This window comes from Oreochromis aureus, linkage group 3 (genome assembly GCF_013358895.1).
Source record: "Oreochromis aureus strain Israel breed Guangdong linkage group 3, ZZ_aureus, whole genome shotgun sequence".
Lineage (NCBI taxonomy): Eukaryota > Metazoa > Chordata > Actinopteri > Cichliformes > Cichlidae > Oreochromis > Oreochromis aureus.
The window spans coordinates 45,272,646-45,285,735 of NC_052944.1; the positions used below are offsets into that span (position 1 = coordinate 45,272,646).

At 40.8% G+C, this 13,090-nt stretch overlaps 1 protein-coding gene and 1 pseudogene across 1 annotated transcript in view; both read left to right on the forward strand.

Moving 5' to 3' along the window:
* LOC120439390 (zinc finger protein 771-like) overlaps window positions 1-13,090 on the forward strand; it is an 844,755-nt gene that overhangs the window by 309,652 nt on the left and 522,013 nt on the right. The gene's annotated exons all lie outside the window — the stretch shown is intronic.
* Window positions 3,069-8,501, forward strand: LOC116322630 (annotated as a pseudogene).

Sequence of the window (13,090 nt, forward strand, 5' to 3'; positions counted from 1 at the left end):
TTTAAGACATTCCTGCAGTTTAACTAATTGGTGTGTGTTACCTGGCTTCATGGATAGATAGAGCTGCGTGTCATCTGCATAGCAGTGAAAATTTATGCTATGTCTTCTAATGATGCTGCCTAGGGGAAGCATGTATAATGTAAACAGAATTGGTCCTAGCACTGAACCCTGTGGAACTCCATAATTGACCTTAGTGTGTGAAGAGGACTCTCCATCTACATGTACAAATTGGAGTCTATTAGATAGATATGATACAAACCACTGCAGTGCAGTACCTGTAATACCTAGAGCATGTTCTAATCGCTCTAATAGGATATTATGGTCGACAGTATCGAACGCAGCACTGAGGTCTAGCAGGACAAGCACACAGATGAGTCCACTGTCAGAGGCCATAAGAAGATCATTTGTAACCTTCACTAAAGCTGTTTCTGTGCTGTGATGAGCTCTGAAACCTGACTGAAACTCTTCAAATAAGCCATTCCTCTGCAGATGATCTGTTAGCTGTTTGACAACTACTCTTTCAAGGATTTTTGATATGAAAGGAAAGTTGGAGATTGGCCTGTAATTAGCTAAGACAGCTGGGTCTAGAGATGGCTTTTTAAGTAAAGGTTTAACTACAATCACTACAACAGGCAGCTCAAGACGATGCCATCCAGAGTAAGGATCTTGTTAGCCACAGTGTTCCTAAGATTTTTACGCCCGTTACAATAACCTCAGTTTTATCTGAACTTAGAAGCAGAAAATTAAAGCTCATTATGTGTCTAAGACATCCCGGCAGTTTAACCAATAAAAGTGGGTATCATCTGCATAGCTGTGAAAATGTACGCTATGTCTTCTAAAGCACGTATAATGTATAACAAAACAGAAAGTCTACGACTTTCTGTTTAAAAATGTCTGTGAAACCTGCTGAATCAAAGCTGAAGCTGTGCACTTCAGTTACATCTTCATTGTTTAATTTGAAATCCACTCTTGTGGTCTGCAGAATTGTGTCATTTTCTAAAAGCTTAAGGATTTAACTGTAGCAGGAATCATGCAGGTGTAATCAGATATATGTGTGAATGTTTTAGAACAAGTTTATATGCACTCAGTCAAACCATTAGAAACACCTATAAACACCTATAAACACATATATTGTAGTACCCTCTATCTGGGTGACGGGGGCTGCAGTCTAAGCAGAGAGGCAGCCAGACCTCCCCTCTCTGCCGACACCTCCTCCAACTCATTTGGATGTTCCCAAGCCAACTGAGAGACATAATCTCTCCAGCATGTCCTGGATCTGCCCTGGGGTCTCCCTTCTAGTGGGACATTTGCAAAACACTTCACCAAGGAGTCGCAGGAGGTATGCTGGTCAGATACCTCAGCTACAACCTCAGTTGACAGGAGCAGCAGTCGAGTCCCTATCTGTTCTGACTTCTGCTTGGGAGTGATAAAGAAGCGGGTATGGTTTTTCCAGCAAAAGTCCCTCCAGGTGTGAGAGCTGGTGGAAGAAGATGTTTTCCAAGTGTGGAGCCATTCCTCTTCAGTAATAACAATGTTCAGTCCCTTTACTCAGCGCTGTTTAGCATAGTTTGTTTCGTCCTTATTCATTGTTACAATACTATGGTACTGCTGACTTATTAGACCATTTCTATTCCCCTAAGTTAGAAGCATCCATGAATATTTGGATAACAGTAGGGACTTTATTTGGACAGAGACCTTTATTTTTAAGCTGCAAATATCTGTAAAAATTATGTTTATCCAACTTATGTTTCTGACACATCTCCTTAAAACTACACAAATGCCACCCCTTGGCAATTAAAGATATAGATGTAATACTCCAGTAAACCCACTGTCTGCATCTTATGTCTTGTAATGGTGGCTTAAAATCAGGATCATAAGCAGGCCATCTTAATAATTTGATCTCTTTTTGCAGTTCGTAATGATGGGCCACTTTCACCCACGCTTAAAAGAAAAGTGTCACCCACTGACTTACTGTTTTTGGGATTTCTCCTTTTACTATCCAGCCAAGTATTGATTATGTTGGTATCTTCAGTGGAGATAATTCTGTTGTCCTGGGTGGATCCAAATATTGATAGTATCGATTCCAACGCTGGTACTGGTAACAGGTCGATGATAGCATGATTGTTGTGCATTAACTTGTTGTTGTGGAAAGTAAAAATCATTGATTTACTGGTCATTAAAATGTGTCCAGAATTTGCAAATTGATGTTGATTCATCTCCCGCAACATAAGCTGCCTTTATGGGATAATTGTAGCTTATTAATTATGGATCACTTGATATTGGATCGATACTAAAATTACACTACTACTCTGAGCTCCTCACGCTGACGCAAAGTTAGAGGCAAGCGACCCTTCAGAAAAAGCTCATTTCCACCTCTTGTATGTGCGATCTCATTCTTTCAGTCACTACACAGAGCTCGCTTTGCTGTCTTCGGTCTCCATCTCTACGCTGGTCGTGAGGAGGATTAGAAGGACTTCCATTAATAGAAGTGGAAATTCTACAAAGCGGCCACATTTTGTTTTCGTTACTGTCTCAACCAGTTGTGTAATGTGATCACCAGCCTGAGCTTTACCCAGCAGTCAGCACGTAAGCAACGCAGTCAAACAGCTGGATTTAGGTTGTGTGTGTTTGGGGTTGATTGCCCTGCTTTTTACCTTTAACATCGGTCAGACTTTCACATTTCTGCCGATAACTCTAACCATAATTTTTCACCTTATTTTCTCAGGGTGGTCCTACCTAATGAGAACCAGTTTCATCACAGCATTTTAAACTTTTTGGAAACTTTAAACCATTTTACATCACGAGCCACATACAGCTCACTTTGATCTTACGTGGGCCAGAACTGTCGGTGTAAAGAAGTTTAACTACACATTTAATTCCTGAGATGTTTTAATATAAGACAAAGAAGAGCAATTTCAATAGTATCTGTTAGTTTTTCTACATTATGTAGAAATGCTACTGTAGTAAATGAATGAAATCTGTCAGCAGGACTGGGCTTAAATTTAAGATGTAAATGATATTTTTTCAGAAAGCTATAATTTAATTACTTTGGTATAGCATGGACGCCCATGGGGTATTTCTTCATCAGTAGGAAAAGCTGTAAAACTTGTGAAAATACCATTGAAGGTCCAAACTTTTATGTCCTCCTTCACATTTTCCTAAGCCATCCAGTGGGCTAGATTGGAGTCTTTGCCCGGCCAGTTCTGGCCCCCGAGCCTTATGTTTGACACCCCTGCTTTAAACAATGTTAAAATGTTTCAGACTGACTGTATGAAAGTAATGATGAGTCTTCAGTTTCTCTTTCATGACCAGTTTGTCTAATAACATTGATTGAAAGAGTAGCTTGATAGTTTCTTTTTTCCCTCCCTGCTGTCACCAAGTGATTTGATTGTTGTGATTTGGAGCTATATAAATAAAGTTGAATTAAATTGAATAGGACTTTTTCTTTGTACCAAAGGCTAAAGAAATCATTCAGTAAGCTAACTTTATTAGTGTGCTGGAAGTGAGAATGAAAAACAAAGCACTCTAGCTTTGTTGGCACATCTCTGTCTCTGCATCATTTCACGTGTTTCATTTGTATATTTTCTGCTCATTCTGCTGTAAAGTAAAAAAAACAAAACAAAGAATCCTTTGAATAAACAGGTGCGATCAGACTTGTTGTTTTTGAAAGCAGTTACTACATCAAAACAAAATGACCAGAAGCTGGCACCTGTGAAGAGTAGAAAGATATTTTACTGCTATTATTTGCTGCTATTTTTATAATCATCATTACCATTTCATTATTAAGAGTGATGTTGCATTCAGATGCATTTAGATGTTCAAATATATTGGTATCATATTAGTCTTTATTACAGGTCCAGTAAGAACCACGTTAAACTGTTGAGTTGAATCTATAATTTTAAATGCTTTCCAATGCTCCTATAATCTTAAATGTTTATGCAGACGGCATGGTGAAAGAAAAGGCCCCAACGCTGAGTAACTCTGTGCCAAAATAAGACAGGAAGTTACATGTTTTTGAAGTTACATGCTTTGCAGGAAGTGAAACCAAAACCAGAGTCTGAGTGAAAGCTAGTCTGAGGAGCAGTTTCGATGATGCTATTATTTTTTATACTTTTATATCTTTTGATTAAGCTTTCAGTAGAGGTTCTTGATTAAAACATTTATTCAGTAGAGTACACATACATAGTTTTGGTTCGGTTATGACATACACGAGAGCGGCTTCTGTCTCTCGGTCTGGGGGAGGTCAGGAGATAGTCGGCAGGTGAAATGGGGTGCGATGGTGGTTAGCACATAGACATACATGTAACCACACACACACACACTTAGTTAGAGGTTCACTTGTAGGGGAAAGTTTAAATTGTTTGGCTAGGGTGCAGTTTTTGTGTGTACGTGACTGTTTGATGGAGAAGCAGGTGCACGATGCGAGAGCTGAGCGGCCTTGCGGGAAACCACCGGGGAGAAGATGGAAGCCAGTGTACTTTTAATTGTGTCTTAAGTTGTCAAATAGAACATTTGTGGTTTTGAAGCTGATGTATGTGATGACACAATGAGGGGGCGTCACTAAATATACTCTGATGCATACAAAACTGTAGTTTGATGTTAGGAGGATGAGATTGTGGGGCTCTCTGCTTACGGAGTCAGCCCACTCTCCCACGCGTGTTTTTTCATTAAAATCATCGTCTTTACCCTTTGGACCAGTGTGGTTACTTGCATTCCTCCTGTGTTTCCTTCCCTATATTTTTGAACCTTAACACACCCTTGTTTAACAGAGGGACTAATCTTCCATGTTTTCACTTTGTTGTGCTTCAGTTCGTCCGTTCACCTCTGAGAAAGACTTTAAAGCTACGGAGGAGACTGTGAGGAAATTCCAAGCGGGTGTTGGCCAGGAGCTGCACAAGAAACTCCTCCAGAGAGCCAAGACAAAGAAGAACTGGGTGTGTGTTTGAGCTATGAAAGCCTTGTTTTTGTCTTTAGCATCTCCTCTTTAGTTACAAGTGTGATGCAGTTGACTGTTTTGGGATGTTTTTGTTTGCTTTGTCCTCCAGCTGGAAGAATGGTGGTTGGACACGGCGTATCTGGAGGTGCGCATCCCCTCTCAGCTCAATGTGAACTTTGGTGGCCCAGCACCCTACCTGGAGCACTGCTGGCCACCTGCAGAGGGAACCTACCTGCAGAGGGCCAGTATTATCACATGGCACACACTGCAGTACTGGAACCTGCTTCGCACGTAAGATGGGCACACTCGCATGTATGAAAGCTGTGTTTTAGGATGTGTTGCTCTGTCTTTTTTACATTTAAATCTTTCCCCATCACTGCTTATTTTAGAGAGAGGCTGGCTCCTCAGAAAGCAGGGAAAACGCCGTTGGACATGGACCAGTTCAGAATGCTTTTCTGCACCTGTAAAGTACTCGGAGTGAAGAAAGACACCATCCGAAACTACTTCAAGACAGGTAGAATAAACTCTGCTCTTATCTTTGCCGCAAACTTACCTGCGGCACTTTGACCCTTTTTCTCTGCTTGCTTGTCACCCTTGTGTAACGTGCATGCTGTGCTGTGTCACAGAGCGTGAGGGTCCGTGCCCCTCCCATTTGGTAGTGATGTGCCGGGGGAGGATATTCACATTTGATGCACTTTGTGATGGAGAAATCCTCACTCCTCCAGAAATTCTCAGGTAAAGATTAAACGCACTTGAGAGTAAAACCAAATTAGAAACCTCGTATCCAGACTAAACAGAGTGAAGGCCTTTACACAGTGTGCGCAGCCAAAAAGCGACATGATTTTGAATGTCTCAGATTCAAACTTGTTGTGTAGCGTATATACAGACAGAACGACGAGTACTCCACTACCTAGCCCAAAGAGCCCAAAGAGCTCTCTGCATTAGCTGAGGAGCAGGGAGGGTGTGGTCACATTTGGATAACATGGCAGCTTGCTTGTTTTTCTTTGCATCCCTCCTACAGAGAGTTGCAAAGATGGAGGAAATATTTTAGCAGAAGTATTTATGACACTCTGTATTTATGTAGAAGTAAACAAGTAGCACTATTAAAGAAAAGCGCCTCGTCATCAGAAAGTTCCGACTGTTTTTTTGTTTGTTTGTTTGTTTTTTTACCACGACTTCAGGGTGCAGTAAAAAAAATATATATATATGTATCACACGAAACCTGAAATTATGCTACCAATTCGCCTTCTTCATATGCATACAGATTTAAAGCATAGTGTAGTTGTACAATGTGTCCACTAGGGGGGTTGTTTCACATGCATAAACATATAAAACATATAAAACCACTGTGATGTCACCCACAGTTTTGGACTTTAGCGCTGTGTTGGTTTTTCGACTCAGAGGTTATAGTACGGATGCTAAGTGCTAGTATCGGACTTACCCAAACTGAGGCACAGACTTCTTGGATGATCAATATCGTACAGCGAGCAGTAATATTAGTTAGAGAATCTATTTAAAATGTTCCAAAAAAAGAAAAATAATTCATTTTTTTCCATTTGATTATATAGCACCAATTCACACCAACGTTTGACTTAAGGTGCTTTTATATTGAAATAAGTCTCAACTGCCGTTTGAGCAAGCACTTGGCAACAGTGGTGACCTCCAGCAGAACCAGGCGAGCTGAAAAACTTAGCCCCTTTAGTTACACGCAGCAGACTAGTGCTTGTTTGGATGAACCAATCAGCTTTCTTGATGCGTTGGTCAGCGCAACACGTTGGTGAGATCAGTTAGGGGTGTATACCATTTCCTTTCTGCTTTAGTTTCAAGAAGATCCCCAGTATGCAGGAGGTTCATTTCATTTCATTTCATTTAGGCTGAAGTCTGTTTACGTTTTGTGTCATTTGGCATTTTTCAGGTTACATAAAACATAAAGAAGTCTAAAATATTTATTTTGTCTGTTTTACATATTAAAGTGTTTTATTTTTGTTATTTACACCTTTAATCCAACAGAGTGCTTTAACATGAGCTGCTTGAGTCTTGTGCAGTTTCATTCAGCACCACTCATGCAGCAGAAACCACCGTCATTACTGCTAGTTACAGTTAACAAGCTCATCATTATGGGCTCAGCTGTCCACACTCATCGCCTAATCCATCCATTCATTTTCCTCCACTTCCAGATGTCTTGTATAATTTGGTTAAAGCTGCAGAGTGAAGAGCAAACAAGGCTGATGCAGCATGTGTTTGTTTACCTTTTCAGGCAGCTGAGCTATGTGACTCAGAGCCTGAGGGAGATGGCGTGGCCGCGCTCACCTCCGAGGAGAGGACTCGCTGGGCGAAGGTAGGGGCGCTCATGTTTGGAGGATTTAAAAAAATGTGAATATAGTTTGTGAAGAAGGTCTCATGTTACTGTGGCGTATCTCATGATTAGCGCTTTGTTTACTTCCACTGCAGGCCAGAGAGTATCTAATAAGCATCGATCCACACAATAACACCATCCTGGAGACCATCCAGAGCAGCTTGTTCGTCATTTCTCTGGATGAAGTGAAACCCTACTCTACCCCAGAGAACTACTCAAATGTACGGACTGCACAGATCTAAAATATGACTCGCTATTTAAATCATGAGAAAGAGTTGTGTCCGATTTACTTGTTTATTTCTTTTCTTTCCAAATTTTGTACTTTTGAGTTCAGATGACCGCAGAAGCTCTCACAGGCAACCCCACCATCCGCTGGGGTGACAAATCGTACAACTCAATCGTGTTCTCAGATGGCACGTTCGGATCCAATTGTGATGTGAGTGTGCTTGTTCGTACAAAGCAGCGCTTAGATTCAAGATGATCGTACTCATTGATTTGCCAATGAAACATGCAGTCCAACCAAAATCAGCTGTTTATAATACCTTAAAAACTCAACTTGTTTCGCAGCATGCACCGTATGATGCTATGGTGCTGGTGTCTATGTGCTGGTATTTGGACCAGCAGCTCAAAGCTACAGAGGGCAAATGGAAGGTAAACACTTGACGGTGTACATCGTGTCAAACATTTCCTGACTATCCATCCATCCATCCATTCGCTTCCGCTTATCCTTTTCAGGGTCCTGACTATTCTTTTCATTTTTCTGACACACATGCATGTCTGGGATTTTCAGGGCTCAGATGCAGTCAGACTGGTGTCCTTCCCCGAGGAGCTGGTGTTCACTGTGGATGAAAAAGTCATCGGCGATATCAGTCATGCCAAAAAGCAATACATCAAGTCGGTGAGCTATCGTTAATCCCAAAGAAACCTCAGAAAACCCCCGATGACACTGAATAGGCTGACTTGAATAGGCAGAATAGGCACGTTTCCATGAACTTGCTGGAAAAAACTGGAACGTTTTAAGAAAAGATGAGTGTAGCGTTAAGAGAACTGCTCCTACCCTGAGGAGTGTCCTATGAAGGAAGTTCAACACCTAAAACCCCACACGGAGATGACGGTTATAACAACAGTCATCAGTAACTTTCTCTGTTGAGCTAGGCTTTCCGCTCTGAGCGTGCTCACATAAAAAAAGGGGCTTTTCACACATCATGTGACTCGTCTTTCAACCCACACAAAATGATCCCTTTGAGAACTGCCCGCTTCAATCAGATACATTATCAGAGGATGGTAATAAAAGGGTAAAAAAATACAGTAAGATGCAACACTTGCAGATTAATGCTGGTGAAAATCCTTAATCAAAAAATGTCTAAGTTTCAGTTTGTTTTAATGCTCCTGGTGCTGCTGTTTATTTGTGACATGACAACTACAGATTAGAGATATGAAACTTGATTAGAGACATGGAAATCACTTCAGTTTGCTGTAGATCAAAGTGAAATGAATTTTATTGATTGAACAGCTTTTCATGTTGTGTGTTCTCTGTTCTTAGCCACAGATTAGAGTCAAGTGTGATAACCTTTATACATTTCAGTGATTGTCTTAAAGTTAGGTTTGAACGACAGTGTGATGCACAGTTTGAACTGCTGTGTCTTTACAGCGGGGTGTAATTCATGATGTTATTAAGGTACAGTTTAACAAGCTGCACATATAAAAACCTGAGAAAACACACGCACACAGGACAATCCTCTGAACAACCTAATAATACGACAGTGGATGTTGTTGAGCTGTTCCTGCTGTAGTGAAACTACAATCCTCCATAGATTAACTGCAAACACTGAATCTGTGATGCAAGGCTAGGATTGAAATTTGAAAAAAGTCACATTTGAAATGGTTGTGCAGCCTTGTTTCCACTGATTTTCTTTTCCTGCAGAAGAAAATCTGATTGAGTTATATTCAATTAATAAATGCATGAACTAGTTTTTCAGCGTCACGCTGAGACAGGATATTTCTAATTTTAGAGATGTTGCGCAAATGGAAGAAAGCAGTCTTACATATTTGTTTAATATGTGCATTGAAGGACATGTCCTGGTCAAAAATGACTCCAAGGTTCCTCACAGTGTTACTGGAGGCCAAGGTAATGCCATCCAGAGTAAGAATCTGGTTAGATACCATATTTCTAAGATTTTCAGGGCCGAGTACAATAACCTCAGTTTGATCTGAATTAAGAAGCAGAAAGTTAGCGGCCATCCAGGTCTTTATGTCTTTAAGACATTCCTGCAGTTTAACTAATTGGTGTGTGTTACCTGGCTTCATGGATAGATAGAGCTGCGTGTCATCTGCATAGCAGTGAAAATTTATGCTATGTCTTCTAATGATACTGCCTAAGGGAAGCATGTATAATGTAAACAGAATTGGTCCTAGCACTGAACCCTGTGGAACACCATAATTGACCTTAGTGGGTGAAGAGGACTCTCCATTTACATGTCCAAATTGGAGTCCATTAGATAGATATGATACAAACCACTGCAGTGCAGTACCTGTAATACCTACAGCATGCTCTAATCGCTCTAATAGGATATTATGGTCAACAGTATCGAACGCTGCACTAAGGTCTAGCAGGACAGTGTTTAGTTCCCATGTCTCCTCTCTACCTGTCCCGTGTTCCACGTCTAGTCTCTCCCCACTCAGTCACGTCTCGATGCTTCAGTGTCAGCACTGCGTCCTGTGATTATCTCTTGTTTCCTGTTTTACTTTGATAGTCTCTTGTGCCATGTTAGTTTTCAGTATTGCTTTCTGCCCATCTCCTTATGTTTGACTGATGTCATGGCCTGGCTCTAGGAGTGTGTTTGTTCACACTCCCGGGAGTGTTCGTGCGCTGCTGCTCGTCAGCTGTAGTGGATTACTCTTGTTAGGATCTATTTAAGAGTGGCTGAGCTTCAGTCAGTGCCACGGGCACAGCTGTGCTCTCCTGCTGTGTCTCAGCCTCTCGTTACTCCTCTGTGTGTTTAAGCCCTGTGTTTTCCTCTGCCTGATGTCGTGTCGTACCTCCTCCGTGCTGTGTGTTTCTAGTTTCTGTAGCTCCTTAGTTTACTAGCTTGTAGTTATTACACTTTGTTTCTGTGTTTGAGTTTGTCACAGCACGGTAAAGTCTGCCTCCTTTAGTTCATCCCTGTGTCCTGTGAGTCCTGCATTTGAGTCCTACACAGTGGAAGCTCCTCTCTCAGGTCACAGACGTTACACACCAGCATTGTGTACCCACTAGAGACGGTCAGCATCCTTTTAATCCAACAAGGCTGTTACAGTAATCAGAACGAGGTGAAAGGCATGAATAATCATGTCTGATTCAGCTTTTGACACAAGAGTTCAGAAAGTAGAGAGATGTGTTAGCTGAGAGCAGTTTCTCCAGCACCATGGCTGAACGTCTCTGTGGTTTGACAGAAGAGGACCAATAATTACAGTTTCTGTCTGTTCGGTTTATCGAGGAGAACAACTTCAAGTATCCAGATGGCTTAAAAGAACAGGAGAGCTGAATATCATCAGTGAGGAAATTATAGGACATTTCATTTTCAAACCAAGCTCCATTTTTCAGATCAGGAGCCCTGCCGCTCCGATCGCACACTGCTGCTGAATGTAAAACTGTTAAATATCACCTGTCACTGAGTCGCCTCACCCCAGAATCCTTCTCAAACTTGGAGGCAGAGGTGTTACAGTTATGGTCAGACGTTTGGATCCATGCATGGGCATGAATGTCATCCTAATGTAACTGTTATTTTTCCAGTGCAGAACTGGAACCACACAATGTCAGATTTGTACATGCAGCCTTAATAACATGTGATCAAGTTGCACTTTGAACACCTGCTTTTGGAATCCAAGCTTGTTCAGATTCTGGATCGATATCTGAGACTCTACCAGGCAGACTCGGTTCATTTGAAGTCACAGGACCGAGGTCACTGGAAGGCTATGCAAACTCTGACAGTCTGCCAAAACAAGCTTTGGTGTCCTTGGTGTCACTCTGCAGAGACCATTGAACCCACTAAAACTTGACTGCAAGGGCGTAGATTTGGTTTTGGCATTGGTGGGGACGGATGAGTCAACCATCAAACCCTGCCCTGTTTCTTTTTTTTTCCTTTTTGTTTTTGCTTCTTGATAAAAGGAGAAATATACTTGCCTACATGTGCTATTCTACATGCTTTTAGACCATTTAAAATTACAATTCATAGTTTTATATGTGAATTATATAATGTTAAATTACTATTAAATAAATGACTGACTAAGTATTTTAGACTTTAGTTTACTTCAGCCATATTCCATATAAATCAGGTATCATACAAAAATAAAAATAGCTTAAAATACATTCATGACAATAAAAGAATATGACTGTAAGGACTTAACAACATTACTTCAGTTATATTGTCTTGATGCATGCTCAATCATCCAGGTAATTAATTTTCCAAAAGTTGATTCTGTTCATCTGGACGTAGCGTTTTGTGGGAGAAACGTTTCGTCACTCATCCTTCTTCAGTCTCAGCTGACTGCAGGTTTCAATCTTATAAACAGTACATTTGCATAATGACTGAGCTTCAGTTAAAGTACACCAACATCTCTTATACATTAGCACTAAGGGAACACTGAATGACCTGGTGGTTTTTGTCCATAAAACTACTCATCTAAGATTACCACAAAGTAAAAGATCTCTCAGCAAAATTCTGCAACATTTTAGGCACTATTGCCCCGATCAAATCAGTGAGACTACTGGGATTTCTTTATTCTAAACATGAACTACTGTTACAGCAACAGACATGGACTACTGGTGTTCCACACAACAACTCAATGTCACTATGTGAAGGAGCCAAACACATGCCTGCTCCTCTCGTTAATCTATAGCACCAAATCATCAGTCAGTCACCTGTGACCTCACCTCTTCACCTCTGTCCGAGCTACAACATGGCAGAGCTGCCTCTGTCACCTGATAAATAACAGTGAGACATTCCAAACACATGCAGTCACACATGTGCTTCAAATACAGTCATGAACCACCAGGTCATCATCCAATTTCACCTGTGATCTTGTGTCACCATTGCTGTCTGAGCTTTGTGTTGGTTCTTCTGTCACCTGACAAATAGGACATACATGACAATAAGAATAAAATGTGGAGCTGCTTCAGTGTTTCTGTCAGTTTGTGCAGATCTTGACTCATCAGTAATGTTTGTAGGGTGAGTGCATTTTTAAAACAATTTGTGCAAACTGCACTACAAGGTGGAATATTTGCAAAATCACGACTACCTCATGATATATTGTCTCAAAAATGAACCCTATGAATATGTCAGTACCATTAGGATGAAATTATTGTGTCACCAACATTTTAACGTTAGACATATAATTTTAACAGCCTCTGTAAACTAATATCCTGGCTTGCTCGAGGCTGCCATTTTCTCTGACACTTTCAATCAAAATTAGAAATGCTACTCTGAGACTGAGAGAACTAATAGTGCTGCCTGCTGTGCAGTTAGTTTCCAAAACACGTTATTCATGGTTACTGTGGAAATAAAGAAATTATTTTACTGTTACTATATATCCTTCATCAGTAACATTGTATTAAAATGTTTACTAAAGCTACTGGCATCATATTAACCTTTTATCACAGGTGCAGCCATAATCATTATATACACACATTGCATATTGTGCTCATTAAGAGGTGTATTCTGCTCAGTTAACCCTTTAGAGCCGAGCGTAGCGCCCCCGCTACAATTTGCGTATCTATTTTTAAATCCCTGTATCACTGCAACCACGTAAGCTAGCGCAAT